The 14666-nt window shown below is 48.6% G+C and overlaps 1 pseudogene; it reads right to left on the bottom strand.

The window, feature by feature from the left end:
• Window positions 1–6364: 6364 nt before the first annotated feature.
• Window positions 6365–12140, bottom strand: LOC123936043 (annotated as a pseudogene).
• Between the last annotated feature and the right edge of the window lie 2526 nt (window positions 12141–14666).

The following is a 14666-nucleotide window of genomic DNA, read 5'->3' as shown; positions in this document are numbered from 1 at the left end:
AAATGGATAAAAAATTTCCATTTTTTTACGTTGGGAAATAAAACTACCACTTTCAAAATTTTACCTTGAAAACAATAGGATACTTACAAAAATATAATGGAAATGCAAACCATTGCATTCTTTTTTAAAAATTATTTATTTATTTATTTATTTATTTATTTATTTATTTGACAGTGAGAGGGAGAGAGAGATCACAAGTAGGCAGAGAGGCAGGCAGAGAGAAAGAGAGAGGGAAGCAGGCTCCCTGCCGAGCAGAGAGCCTGATGTGGGACTCTATCCCAGAACCCTAAGATCATGACCTGAGCCGAAGGCAGCGGGTTAACACTCTGAGCCACCCAGGCGCCCAAACCATTGCATTCTTAACGATAAGTCATTCTTATGGTATGTGCGACCTCTGCTAAATGCTCTTGGGGGGTCCCCATGGCTTCTGCACTCTCCTCACACCTCCCAGAAGTCTGATGGTCTAGGAAGGGCATGAGGTTCCTTCACTGCACTCTAATTGAATCTCAGGTCCCTTTCATTTCCCCTCAACCAGCCCTCACCACAGGCTTGGTTTCCTATTTGTGCACAGCTGTGCTGGGTTTACAGGTGAGTTGGGGCAGAACGTCCTCTCACCTCTGTGTCACCCACCCTCTGCCTATGAGGGGATGCTCAAGGTTGCCAAGTTTGGAGAAACAGCTCTTCTGGAGTTCCACAGTCCTCATTCTTTCTGGATGGCCACATACATAATTTGCCTGATGAAGTCCAGAACCCATGGCTGTTTTGGATTCTGGATCAGCTTCTTAGAAAAGACCAGGAATCTTGTTCATGTCAGTGCTCTTTACACTTCTACCATTCTTTGAGCCCATAAAAATCTTTCAGAGTATGCAGCCTCTTATGTGTGTGTGTTTATGTATTTGTAAGTGAACTACATACACCATAAGTCTATAATTTATATCCATGGCAAAGCTTATATAAATACAGGGATTAAAAAAATGAGATGAAAAAGTTTCCAAATGGAAGTTCTAATGTATTCCTTCTGCACCCCTGTGTACTGTCCTGTCCAGTCCCCTGGTGAGCCCCTACACCAAAGGGTCTCACTCCTAATGGACTCCCATGCCTCTCAGGTGAGCAAAGCAGGAATGGTATCTCCAGGAACTGGGTTTTATGTACTTTTGCCTCCAATCCTCAAAATCTGTGAGGACTACCTGGAATGACGGGTGGATTCAAGATGTGGAGAAAGGTACACTTCTCACGAAGGAGTCTATCAGAAGGAAAAGTGGAAACACTCCGTTGTACTGATTTTCATGAAAGTTAACAGAATTAAATTCCTATTTCTCATTCTTTTCTTTTTAAAGTAAAATCACAGACTGTCACTGGGGACCCTGGGTGAGTCAGTCATTAAGTGTCTGCTTTTGGCTCTGGCTCAATCCCAGGACCGAGCCCCACTTTGGAAGCCTTGCTGGGAAGGAAGCCTGCTTCTCCCTCTCCAGCTCCCCTGCTTGTATTCTCTCTCTCACTATCTCTCATTGTCAGATAAAATATTTAAAAAACAAACGAAAAACCAGACTGTGATCCAGAGAGGTTTCTATTCTCTGAAATTTTCACTATCTAAATGGCAAGAGGACATTTTCTTCCCTTTTTTCTCTCTGAAATAATGATATGTACTATTATTTGATGGTGGTGGAGATAATTTCCTGTAGGGATATCATCTGTCTGACTTAGGAAAGGGATCCTTTCACACTGCTCAAGTCGTGTAGCAGAGGATACATTGGATTAGAGTCAGATGTGGAAACTGAGTATCCATGTGGCTTGGGGAGACTCTACGTGCCATGGGGTCCCCATTTGTTAACTAGGTGGCTGGGATAAAGCAGAGACCACCACTAGTGTGTGTGTGTGTGTGTGTGTGTGTGTGTGTGTGTGTGTGTGTTGGTAATGGTTCTCTGTCTCCCATCTCCTCTTCTCCTCTTATTCCTTTCTTTACCTACTTCTTCATCTGAAGTCTGCATTAAGTGTCTGACAATGAGGAAAGGTTCTGGGGGAGGTGGTGGTGGAGGGACGTATCTTCCCTGTATAAATGGAGGGAAGGTAGGACACGCAGCCTGCTTTGGTCAAGTCCTGTTTCCTACTTATATTATGGGCACATTTTGTAAATGGTGGCTTGGCAATGGCCAAGAGACCTTAAACGTGCCTGTCCTTCTTCATCTGCTCTCTGCAAGTCCTTCCAGCCAACAGCCTGCAGTAGCCCTCCCAGTTTTAATAGCCAATGACTTGTGTACTTATATGTGGGGCAAAAGTGTCTCAGCCTCCTACCTGAGACCTCCCATCTTTTCTTCTACTGAGAAAGGTTCAAGGTAATGGAATCACTTCCCAGAAAATGTTTGTGTCAGTTCCTCACTTGCCCTTATTCCAAGACGCTAACAAGACACATGTCCTATTTATTGCTTCTATAAAATTGTCTGTGCCACAAATCTTTAAAAAAAATAATACTAATGCATCTGATACACAGACCAACTAACGCACACACATAAAATTGCTGAGAGCAAAGAGCTGTGTCATCTCATTTTTTGTTATCAGGATGAGACGAGGCAGTGATGTTTTCCTTCAAAGGATGGTAGCACTTCAAAAATTCCCGTCTATGTTGTTAGAAGTTACATTATTTTATACCTCTTACAAGAATTTAATTTCATTCTGACTAAAACCATGGTTTAGAAGTAGCTTAAAATTAAAAAAAGAAAGTATCTTTTTATGATTGTGAGATATCGTGGATGCAGGCATCTATAGGGAAATGATGAGATGTCCTGGTTTTTAAATACTACTGATTGGATATTATAGGCTATCCAGGGCCACTTTCCATAGTTCCTGTGATTCAGTAACATGAGAAAGTATCATCAAGGGGGCAAATTTCAAAATGTTAATAACATTAACAACTGTGAGTCCATAAAATATTTTACTGCCTATGTTTTTTCTTAATTAAAAAACGTACACATACCCACAGAACTGACACCACCTCTTCCTCTCTTCTGAGAGAAAAGATTGTGGCATCATCACCTGAACGGGTGACCTGAGAGAGTTAGGCATACACTTGAGATCTGTTATCTAGAGCTTATCAAGTCAGGGCAGCAGGACTCTTAAGATCAGTGAGAAATATGGAGTCTCAACTAACTGCCCAGTTTGGAAAATACTAGGTAGATGGTGAGATCTTTGTTATTATAATGAAATGCTGATTAAATGTATACTTTTTAAATTTAACTGATGTTAAAATGCCAATTTCCAAGTAATTTAATTAAGGTAAAATATATTTCAAGCAGCAACTAAATGGAATATTTTCTAAGATTTCGAAATTATTTAAGCACTGTGCCCTTTTTTAGCTGATAATATAAAGCAGCGCCTGACTTCCCGAGTCATAGAAACTGAAAGTGCCTTAAGATTGTGTAAAATATGAAACTTTCTGAATACTCTAGAAGTTTAAGCTATCATAGCTGAGCACTAGGCCGTGATTTTTTTTTTCATATTCTGGACATATACGTGATATCATCTAAGGATACTATCATATTTTAAAAGGAACAAAAAGAAAAAGATATAATTATTTTATGTTGTTAACAGTAAATATAAACAAAACAAAGGCAATAACAGAAATATTGCTGAACTGTCTCTAAACAGCTTCATGTGTTTGACACTGTGAGTTCTTTGATTTAAAAATAAAGCAAGCCTCACAAACCTACCACAACCTGCTCTGGGCCAAAGAGCATGGTGTCTATACAGCTGAGTCAGTGGCCTCTCTGCTGGTTCACTCCATCCCATATTCCAGTGACTTCAGGCCTCCCTACAGCGTTTCCAACGTGAAGAAGTCACTTTGGGTGGAGGGACTTGTCCCTAACAAAATAAAGAACGTGACCCCTGAGGCCATTTCATTAAACTGTAGCTAAAACTGGACAAATAAGAGTTCTTCCCTCATTAGTCGATGGCAAAGTTTTGTTTGTTTTTAGTTTCTGATTCTTTAAACTGTGCATGGGAGCTCAAGCTAATGAAAATCTGTGAAGGAAAGGATTTTTCAGGTTTACGTGGGAAATCTAAGTCTTTACATAAGTAATAAAAAATACACAAGCCTTTTCTCTGTAGAGCACAACTGCACTGCCAGTTTGCTAAGTGGTTTCAGATCCATGCGGGGCCTGTCACTAGGTGGCTACTTGGGCTCCTAAGAATGGAGGTCAGGCCTCTGTTCAAGGTATGTCCTTGGTGTCTGCAGGGCACTGGGAGGCCCTGTATGGGCTCTGCAGAGCTATGTGTGGGTATTCAGATTGGTTTCTGAGGTGTGTCTGAGATAAGTCTGTGTGGATCTCTGTCACAGGTCTCTGTGAAGTCTCTTGGTGTTGGCCACTGTGAGTTTCTGCATAAGGTATGTGTGGGAGGGCTTTGAGGATCATCCCTGGACATGGTGTTCATGAGGGTTCTTGATGTTGGCCCCTGTCAGAGGTCTCTGTGTAGGATCTGTGTGGGCTTTGTGTGGGTCTTTGTGGGAGGTCTCAGTGTGGGTCTATGTATGAGTCTCTATGGGAGGTCTTGGTGTGGGTCTCTGTCAGAGGTCTCTGCACAAGGTGTCTTGGCATGGGGCTTTCCCTTTCTGACCTTCTTGTACCATCTGGCAGGAGAAAGGCAAGGGGACTTGCTCCTTCCTGTTTCTGGCTGTTCCACCAGCCTCCTGTCTGCGGCACTTCTACCAGCAGGAGCGTGGTGTGCACATCCAACTCCTCAACTCCCAGAACTCATGCCACTGGGAGGATCTAGCAGCAGCCAGGTTCAGGACTCTGCTCTGGGTCACACTCTCCTGAGCTTCCAAGGGTCTGGGGCGCTGTCTGTCCTTGTACCACCTCCCCCAGGTCCTGACTACACTGTCACTGCTGGCCCACCCTGGGGACTTAGAGGCAGGACCTGGCTCCAGGGAGAAGCTGCAACAGAGCAGGACTGCACCCAATTTGTCCCCCACCCCAGAAACATTCCCACATGGGGTATCCTGACAGCATGAGGGTGGGACCATGTCTGCTGCCATCTGGATGGGGGATCTCTCCTGGAGTGGGACTCTCCACCATTTGAGTGATGTATGGGGAGCTCTGGAGGACGATGTTGGGCTGGGAGCGGGGCACTCAGGGGGAGGCCCTCCTGGACTGCACCCTCATTCTGGACACGTCCCTTCCAGCCGGGGTGGGACAAGCCCTATCCTGTCCTCCTACCCGTCTGGGCTCTGGGATAACCATGACCAGGAGCCAGGCCAGTCCCTTGGCCTCCCCCACCAGACCCCTGGGAGCCATCTTTGGGCCACACGTGTACGTAAAGGTCACAGACCACAAGTCCATCCCAGGGCCCACAGTCCTACAAGCTTATCAAATTGTGCAGAAGTTTACTTCTCTGCATGAAGACCTTGCTGCCTCTGGGAACCTCTGCCTCTGGGAACCTGGCCCTCCATGTGGGAGCTCAGGTGGCTTCTGTACAACCCCCACCCCACCCCCTCCACCATCCCACCCCTGGACATGGCAGCTGGAGTGGAGTGGAAACCCTGTGGGGACAGTCCCAGGGCCTCTAACTTCTCCCCTTTGGGCCCGTAGGTGGCAGTGGGACACCAAGGATCCTCAGTCATCACACCAGGCATGGGCTTACACTGTCACTTAACCCACCCTAAGCACAGGGTCTCCCTGCCTACAGCCTCACCGCCTCCACCTCCAGAAGCGGAAGGGGGGTGCTGGTGAGCAGGCCCCATCAGTGCCCTGGGGCTGGGCAGGCTGTTGCCTGGGGGTCTCTGTGGCACCCCACACACCTTCAGCTCCAGGAGCGAGCTTGCCCCTTGCTGTTCTGAGTGTAAGAGGGGCTGCATGGAGCTAAGATGGGATTCTCTGGGAAGAGAAGGCTCCTGGGGTGGCCGTTCTCTTCTCCCCACAGGAGACAGGGGCGGGGGCAGGACTTCTCACTTCTGCCTTCAGGGCCAGCCTTGTGTCTCCCAACTGTGGACCCCACTCTGATCTAGGACTCTGTCTTCCTGGAGCCTAAGCGGGATTTCTGCCTCAGCAGACACTCCCTACAGTCACACAAATTTCAGGTGGAGGGAAAGCAGGAGAGGATGGGCAGAGCTAGGTCCCATTCTGGGTCTTGTTCACTTTGTCGTGGAAATGGAAGTTGTGTGAGGAAGGGGGTGGAGGTGGACCCCGAGGTCACTGGCCCTCCAAGGCCCTGTTTCTTCTGGGGAAGCCAAAGCAGGCACTCAGGGAGAAAAAACCCTGATCCTCTCCACTCCCTCCCAAGCAGGGTACACACAAAGTAGAGCACCACTTATGAGAAAAAAACCAAACATAAATTTTTGGGAAACAATAAAAATTGTGGCATGGGGAAGGCATTAGCACACAGAAGATGTGCTAATGTGAGAAAAAAAATGGCCTTTCTTTGCATATACTCGATTTTTTTCTTGAAGGAAGTCTTTCTGACCAGGAAAGATGTGTGAAACGTTCTCTGCCTAAGTTGAGACATATTTTTGAAGACTGCATGTAGGATAATGGTGAAGTCAACCTGAGACACCTGCCACCATCGGCTAGTGCTGGTTGTGTCTGCCTGGGGGCCCCAGGTCCCTGGGGAGGCTTTCCCATTCGCCATTCCTGTCTCTGGTCAGCTGGCTCTTGCTAGGGCAGCTATGACCCTTGGGGGTACCTTGCTAATTGGAGGCTATCCCTCCAATCACTGTCTTCTGGTCTGTGGAGGCAAAAGCCCTGTGGGGGCAAGAATGCCTGTGTACTGGGGCCTGTAATTCCTTGTGCTGATATATCTGAGGCCCAAATTCCTTGGTGGAGTCCCAATTTTTCCACCAGCATTTGTCCCACAGCTGTCACGATCGTCTGAGTTTTGGCAGCCCTGTTGTCCATAACCGATCTGCTTCTAACTGGCACCCAGCTCTGGGGAGGAGCCAGTGCAGGCTTGCCTTTTTGAAGGGGGCCTTCCAGTCCTTTGCTTTTTTTATTGGGATTAAGGCACTGCAGAAAATTTTTCATCCTTTGTCTAAAGTGGCTTGCCGGAAAAACATGTCCCTTTTCTGGTGGCATGAGCTGGAGGTATTTTCTCCCAAGGCTCTCTCCTCATCCTCGGACCTGGGGAGGGTGGCCTATCTCACTAGCTTGGGAAGTCCTGATTTCCAAAGGTTCTGCACACCTGTCTTCATTCTCTTCTGGCTTGGGTCTCTTCTGGTCGTTTCCTTCATCAGTGGTCTCACTGTTGCTCTGGCTGTCACTTGGTTCCTCAACCTTTGGTCCACAGGGCTCTTGCTGCCCCTTACTGCTTGATCCACTTGAGCTAAGGTTATGTGACACCGGGGAAGCTGGTGACTCTCCACTGGCACACTCAGTTTGGGAACAGGATGGTGACTCTTTAGTGGTCAAGCTGTCTGCAGCAAGGACAGCATTAGTGTGAGAGTCTGGCAGGAGCACGCTGGTGCCACTGTCTTCAACAAGCACACAAGTGGCAAAGTCTGGAAGGAGGATATCACTGGGAGAATCTTGAGGAAGCACAGCAGTGGTATGGCCTTCAGGCTGATTCTCCGACTCTATCTTCTCTTGGAGCTCAACTTTACTAACCTTTGTTTTAAGGCTTACCTCCTCTGGATCTTGATCAACCAACACTGTAGATGGTGAGGGGCTTTTCCTAGCACCTGGATATCCTGATCTCCTCAGATCCACATAAATGGCTGGTTTGTTGGCCAGCCCAACAAACTTAAGGCCTGGGTCTTAAGACAACTTTCCAAGCATGGGCCTTCTTGGCCTCCATCACCTCTATGGCCCCCTCAGACCTTGGAGTTTGGGACCTGAGCTTCATCCTCAGTGTTGCTACCATGTCTGGTGAGGCCTGACCCCCTACCCCCCCCTCTTTTAGCTCATTCCTGGCCATTGCTAAACTTGGACTTGGTTCCAGGTTGTCTTTTCTGACCCCCATAACAGTCTTGCTGTACAGAGTTCTGTTTCGGAGGCTGAGAATGGAGGCCTGAGAAGGTGATCTGCCCTCCTGTCTTAATAAAGACGTCTCTGAGGACTTATGGCCATCACCAGGTGAAGTCCCTCCCAGGGCCTGCTGGATTTGCTCGCATATGGGTGAGGGAACAGGCAGGGAGCTCCCTGAAGTGGTATCAGACTTTTCAGTTATACCCTTCTCTCCTGGATGGGTCTGAGGTGGTTTCCCCAAGAACTTGGAAAATTTGGCTTTTTAGGGGGCCCCAGGTGCAAAGGTGGCTGAGCACAGAGAGGGGGACTGGGGAACGGGCAAGTGTTGAGCTTCACGTAGTTTGATATCTATGGGCTCAACAGTTTGGAGAGGTAGGTCCCACTTACGCCTCACTTGAAAACTTATGATGTGTGTTTCCAGCTTCTGCTGAGTGTTAGGACAAAGGAAGGACAGCTCATAGGAGGTGTTTCCACAGGGCTTCCAATCCAAGGGTGCTAGATTTCTGAGAGCCTTGTGGGGTTGGGACTTGGGAAAAGCATGGCTGGCCACAAACGAGGTTCGACGCACAGTCACAGGGATCAGACCTTTACTGATCTTTCCCAATTTCCTGTGCAAATTAACCTTTAAAGTTTTTTCTAGATGTTTCTTATCTGGCCCCCTGGCTAAGTATTTTCCTGGATCACCCTCCAAGGCCCTTATCAAGGGTCTTCCAAACTCCTCAGAGTTGGTTCCCAGAACCTTCACTGGGAACCTAGCTGAGATCCTGGAGAGATCTGTTGGTGTCCTCTTCAGACACTGCCGTAGACCCTTACCAAAGTTCTTCTCTAGTTGGAATCTTGCTTGATACTTCCTGTGGTATCTGGACCTGGTCCTCCATGTAGCTTGGATGCTTTTGCCTTTAAATACAAAGGGCCTTGAGAGCCCCTGCTCTCTCTGTGCCTGACTCACCCACAGGGATTCATCCTGAGGCACCTCAGTTCCAGAGACATCTGAATCTTGTGGGGCAAGCTGCTTTGCTGTTTATCCGTGCTGAGCTTCCTCTGAAGCTGTGGCTTCTGGATATTAAAGATGACAAAGTCCCCTTGAAAGGTGGAACCTGATCTGTGGGCCTGAGAGGCCTGGTGGTCCTCCAGAAGCTTGGGAGCGACTTGGCTAAAGAATTTTGGAGAATTTTTCTCCGTAGTGGGTAAAAGCTTCCCCCTTCCTTGTTGCTTTGGCAACAAGGGCCACTCCAGATATTGCATTTTAGTTGGGATGAAGGATTGTGTCTTATTCTGGGATGCAGCACAAGATACTCCACTGCTCCTCCTCTGGGATGGGAGAGAAGGTGGTCTTATTGGTACAGATAGTGCAAGGGGGACCTGGGGCTGGGGCAAGTTTAGCTTTGAGGGTTGGGGTTGGATCCCACAGTGGAGCAATGGTGGGGAATGGGAAAACTGTGAAGATATTTGATCCTGGTTTAGAACTGGCAAGCAATTAGAGGTCCCATTGAATAAAACAGAGGGAGCCTGTAGTGGAGAAGAGTGAGTAGAGGACAAGGCAGTGGCCACCAGCGTCTCACTTTCCAGAGAAGGGAGACCCCAGAAGAGCTGGTTGCATTTCCATTGCAAGTGGTCTTCCAAGACCTTGGGAGATGAGAACGGGTGATGTTGGGCCAGTGGCTCTGCCTTGTTTTTCATGTTCTAGAAGGATGGCGGGGAGGTGGTGCTCTGCTCAGCACCCAGCAGCTTCCACAGAGTCCCCCAGAAGCTCACGTGGTCGTCTGGGCACCACTGTTTGAAAACTGACCCAAACTTTTCTTTCTCCTTCCAACTCTTCAGTTTTACCCTTTTGCTGATTAGTAGTTCAAGGAGCTTCTGGACATCCGGATTGACAAATGAAGGGTTATGAGTCTCTATCTGTCTGTTAGTAAGGCCACACCAGAACGAGGCATCTGGTGGGTGGCGGGAGATGTGTTCTTGCTGGCACTTGTGCTGTAATGTGCCAGGCAAGAACAAGGACTTGGTACTTTCCCACCACCAGGAAAAGGATAAAATGGGGTAGCTGGCATGGCCAAGGCCTGAGATGTCTGGAAGGAGAGAGGCCCAGTAGGAATTACCTGGAAGAAAGTTCTTTCTCACTGTGTCTGGTAGGATTTTTTTTTTAAGTTAGTTTGCTCTTCTTGAGGTCTTGCTGGCAGGGTGGAGGACAAAGGCTGAGGGGGCCATGTCAGCGGAGGACGAGCAGGTGATGAGGCCACGGTGGGAGCAACGTCTTCCACAGGTTCCCTGCATGGCTGACCGGCTCCAGCTGGCACCCCTTGGTGCACCTGCCCAGGGTCTGCTTGCTGTAAGGACTGGTGAAAGCCCCCCTGGTCAGAGACCCTTGCCAGGTGACTGTGGGAGACAGGAGGCGTGAGCTGCCCCTGCAGCATCCCAAGGCTGGGAGGGGACCCCATGGCACTCCATGCCCCACACCCATGTCACGATGCTCCTGCTGTCCCTCAGCCTGGGGCTTTGGTCACAATCTGTCCCACGGCTCCTCCCAGCCCACCGAACAGCCCCAGAGGCCGTTTCCCACAGTGCGGGGTCCACACCATAGACTTGGGGAGGCCCACCCAGGGGAGAAGGGGGCAGATTCTTTACATTTGCAGAAGGGAGAACAGGTCCTGAACCTCTTCCAGATCATGTAGGCAATCTCTGAAAACTGGAAACAGGAGACCAGGTCACAGTGGAAGGCGGGGTCCAGTGGTCTTAGAGGAGGCTGTGTACAATGTCCCTTTAGGGGAGACCTTTGGAATATTGGACTCAGGAGCCCCAAACAGCACTGTTCAAGGCCATGTGCCCGCACGGTGATTACAGGGGTCATGATGTGGATCATGTCTTTGTGTTTTCCAAAGTGCTTCCTCATTCATGAACTTGCTGGAGGAGGAAGGACCATGTGGCCTCACAGAAGAATCTGAGTGGAGTTGAACAGCTTGTCCACAGCGGGAACGGGAGGTTCCGCCCCCAGTCTAGGCCCTGGGGCCCCTGCTGGGCGACACCGGTTTCCAGCCCCCCAGGGCTTTGTTCTGGTGCACAATCTGGGAAGCTTCCAGTTTCCCCTCTTCCTCCCCGGAGCCCCCACTCAGGGCTCTGTTTCCTGAGGGATGGGTTCAGGCCCTAGTGTCCTGGAGACAGTGGGACTGCCCCATCAGAGTTGGGGGGACAGTGTAACTGGGGCCTGCAGGGGTGTGGAGGATGCTCACCTTTCTGAGTCTGGCTTTTCTGGCTTCTGTTGCTCCTTCTCCATGGCTCCGCTTGGTACTGAGATAAAAGAACACAGGGAGGATGGTTCCCCCGCCCCAGCAGCAGGTGCTCACTGTTCATGTGTAGTGTGACTTCCTACATTTAACTAAAGGGGGAGTGGACTGTGATTTTCTTTAGTTTTACTCATTTCCTTTTCAAAATGGATACAAAGATTTCCAGTTTTCCTTCTTTGAAGAATATACAGAAGGATATTCTATGTGAGAAGTTTGCCACTGTTCTTCTGCTCAAGAAACACACACAATCCCAGACCTGGTGGCACAGCTGGACTTTTTCACATAGGACCCCACTTTCCAAGGCCAGATCCCCACTCTAGCTGCTGCTTTGGACCCCCTGGGCTCAGTACTTCCCTCAATCAGCCCCGAAGGGGGAACATTCACCTGAAACACCTGTCCTGGGACAGTGGCTGGTGACCTGGTGCTCAGGGGCCTGACCTCTGCTAGCGAGGCAGCTTTTAGCCTCTGGTCCTCGGCCACCGGTCACTGTGTTCAGGACACCGTCCTGGACCCCTCCACCACACCTGGACTCTGGCCCGATATCTTCAGGGAGAAATCCTCATGTCCCTCTAACCCCTGCCGAGTCTGGCTTGTCCTGGAATACCCGTTCTATTCTTTCCCATTTCAGGAGTCTCTCCAGTGACTCAGAAAAGTAGAAAGAATAATAGAAAATAAGATAGAATCACACTTTCCTGGGTCTGGGCCAAGGGTTCCTTACCTTCCTGCTCTTCTTGTGTTTCTTGCCTGGTGGTAAGGATGGATCAGGCTGGAAATAGGAAAGTAAGAAGACGAAGAGCCCCAGTCCACACACGAAGGCAAGGATGGCATTAACTGCCCAGATAGTGGGACTGGAGCTCAGTCAACCATCAATAAAAAATTCCTGAGGGAAGAGATAATTATCCATCTCTTTCCTTATCAGACATTAGTGTCCAATCGCACTGCTGCCCTGAGGCAACTGAGCCCTGGGTGTGGAGGTGCAGACACAAGCCCCACGCCCACATCACAGAGCTATTATCTGGTCAGAAAGAGCTCCTGAGGGAGGGGGAGGGGACAGAAGAGAAGCAGCCCCTCCCCCCACCCTGCGGCTCCATCCCTCCGCCTTCCCAGGCCTCCAAGTTCCTCCCCTCAGCAAACACCAATCTCTTCTCTGTATCTATGAATCTGAGTTTCTTTTTTTTTTTCAATTCTACATACAAGTGAAACCATATGGTATTTGTCTTTCTTTTATTTAACAGAGTACTCTCAAGGTTCTCCATATTACCACGACCATCACCATTTCATTATTTTTTATGGATGAATAGTATTGATGTGTGTTATATCTTTATCCATTCACCCCAGTATACATGATTCATTTAAGACTGATGTTTTCTTATTGACTTTCTGTGTGGATGACTTTTCCATTGATGTAAACTGTTGAAGTTCTATACTTTTGGGAACCACATGTTTAATGTTTTTGATGTCACGACCTTTTAAAAATATAAATCTTTTAACTACTTATTGTAGTTTTAGTTAAACATACTATTTTTGTCTTCACTCTAGCTTTATAAGTGATTTACCCATTACCTCTGCTGTACATATACTGTATGTTGCGTTTGCCTTTAAGATTTTATTTTTATGTATTTTCTTATTAATTACATCATTACTTTTTAGTTTAAACAAGTCCCTTCAACATCTCTTATAAGGCCAGTTTAGTGGTAATAAAATCCTTTAGTTGTTTATTTAGATAATTCTTAATCTCCCTATTAACTTCGAATGGCAACCTTGCTGGGTAGAGCATTCTTGGTTGAATGTTTTTCTCTTTGCACCCTGGAAAGAAAGGCAGATTGCAGTCAGCCAGCATTTTTTTTTCTTGTTTTTAAAAATTTATTTTGTGAGGGCCTGTATGAGGGCCTGGTTAACCAGAGGAACTTACTTGCAAACCCCAGATATAGGGGTGAGCCAGACCAGATGGAGACATCCAATCAGCGGGGTGTGCGTATATTTACTATGGTGAATTGAAATTCAATTGGTCACCCGTATTGCCCACTGAGCATAACTGTGATGTTTTCCCTGTGTGTTGGAATCTCATTAGCCACCTGTGTGTGGGACAGGCTCAACCACCTCTATAAAGGTTAGTCTGTGGGTGGGGGGAGTAGTAGTAGTCATTGGGGTAGTCATTGGGGTAGTCTTTGTCCTCGTCGGGATCATCGTTCGGGGAGCGGTGTCATCTAGAGTGGAGTCATCTGGAGTGGCGTCATCCAGGGAGTGGCCTTGTCCAGGGAGCGGCCTCGTCCAGGGTGCAGCCTCGTCAAGGTCGTCGTCATTGCCTCTTCGTAAGAGATGGCCCCTACCAGTCGGTTTGGTTTTCGATGCTTGGCACGAAATAAAGCTTTGCTTGACTTTCTCCTTGCATCATTCTCATTCCTTTGATCACAGACCCTAACATCAGGGGCTCGTCTGGGATCAAATGACAAGAACTGAGCCAGCATCAGAATTTCTGGGAGAAGCCTCCGGAGGTAAGATCTTGGGATCCTGTCTGTCTGACTGGTTGCAGAACTCCAGAGTGTAGTCCACCAGGGGAGAAGCTGGATGCAGCCATGCTCCCCAGGGCTGGAGTGGATGCAGGGATGCCCTATCCCTCTGCTGGTAAATCAACAAGGGGTTGGAGTCCCCCTGGGCGGTCACCAGGGTTTTGAGTCCCCCTGGGCAGTCATGGGGTTTGAGTCCTCCTGGATGGTCACCAGGGAGTTCGGATCCCCCTGGATGGTCAGGGGGTTCGAGTTCCCATGGGCGGTCAGGGGGTTTGAGTCCCCCTGGGTGGTCACCAGGGGGTTCGAGTCCCTCTGGATGGTCAGGGGGTTCGAGTCCCCCTAGGCAGTCAGGGGGTTCATCCCCCTGGATGGTCAGGGAGTTCGAGTCCCTCTGGGTCGTTACCAGGGGTTTCGAGTCCCACTGGATGGTCAGGGGGTTCTGGTCCCCCTAGGAGGTTCCCAGGGGTTTCAAGTTACCCTAGGCGGTCAGGGGGTTCGAGTCCCCCTAGGCAGTCAGGAGATAAAGTCCCCACCAGTAGCAGGTTCTGGGTAAGAATCGCTGGGCCTGCAGTTCTTTTTGCCTTGTTTTTTTTGTTGTCTGTTGTCTGGTTTGTTGGGGACCAAGAAAGTCCCCAGAAGCAGCAGGCTCTGGACGGGGATCACTGGGCCTGCGGTTGTCTTTGCCTTGTTTTGTTTTTTTTTGTTGTTGTTGTCTGTTGTGTTGTTTGTTGTATTTGGAGAAATGGGACAAGCGAGGAGTAAGGGACCTATGACACCCCTAGGTCTTGTTCTCGAACATTTCAAGGATTTTCAAGGTAAAGCCACCCAGTCAGGTGACAAGGTTTACCCAGGAAAACTAAAAACACTCTGCCAATTAGAGTGGCCCACTTTTTCCACAGGGTGGCGGCCAGAAGGAACATTTGCCT

The sequence above is a fragment of the Meles meles genome, unplaced genomic scaffold (genome assembly GCF_922984935.1).
Source record: "Meles meles unplaced genomic scaffold, mMelMel3.1 paternal haplotype, whole genome shotgun sequence".
NCBI classification, from domain to species: domain Eukaryota; kingdom Metazoa; phylum Chordata; class Mammalia; order Carnivora; family Mustelidae; genus Meles; species Meles meles.
This window is presented reverse-complemented; position numbering and strand designations above follow the sequence as displayed.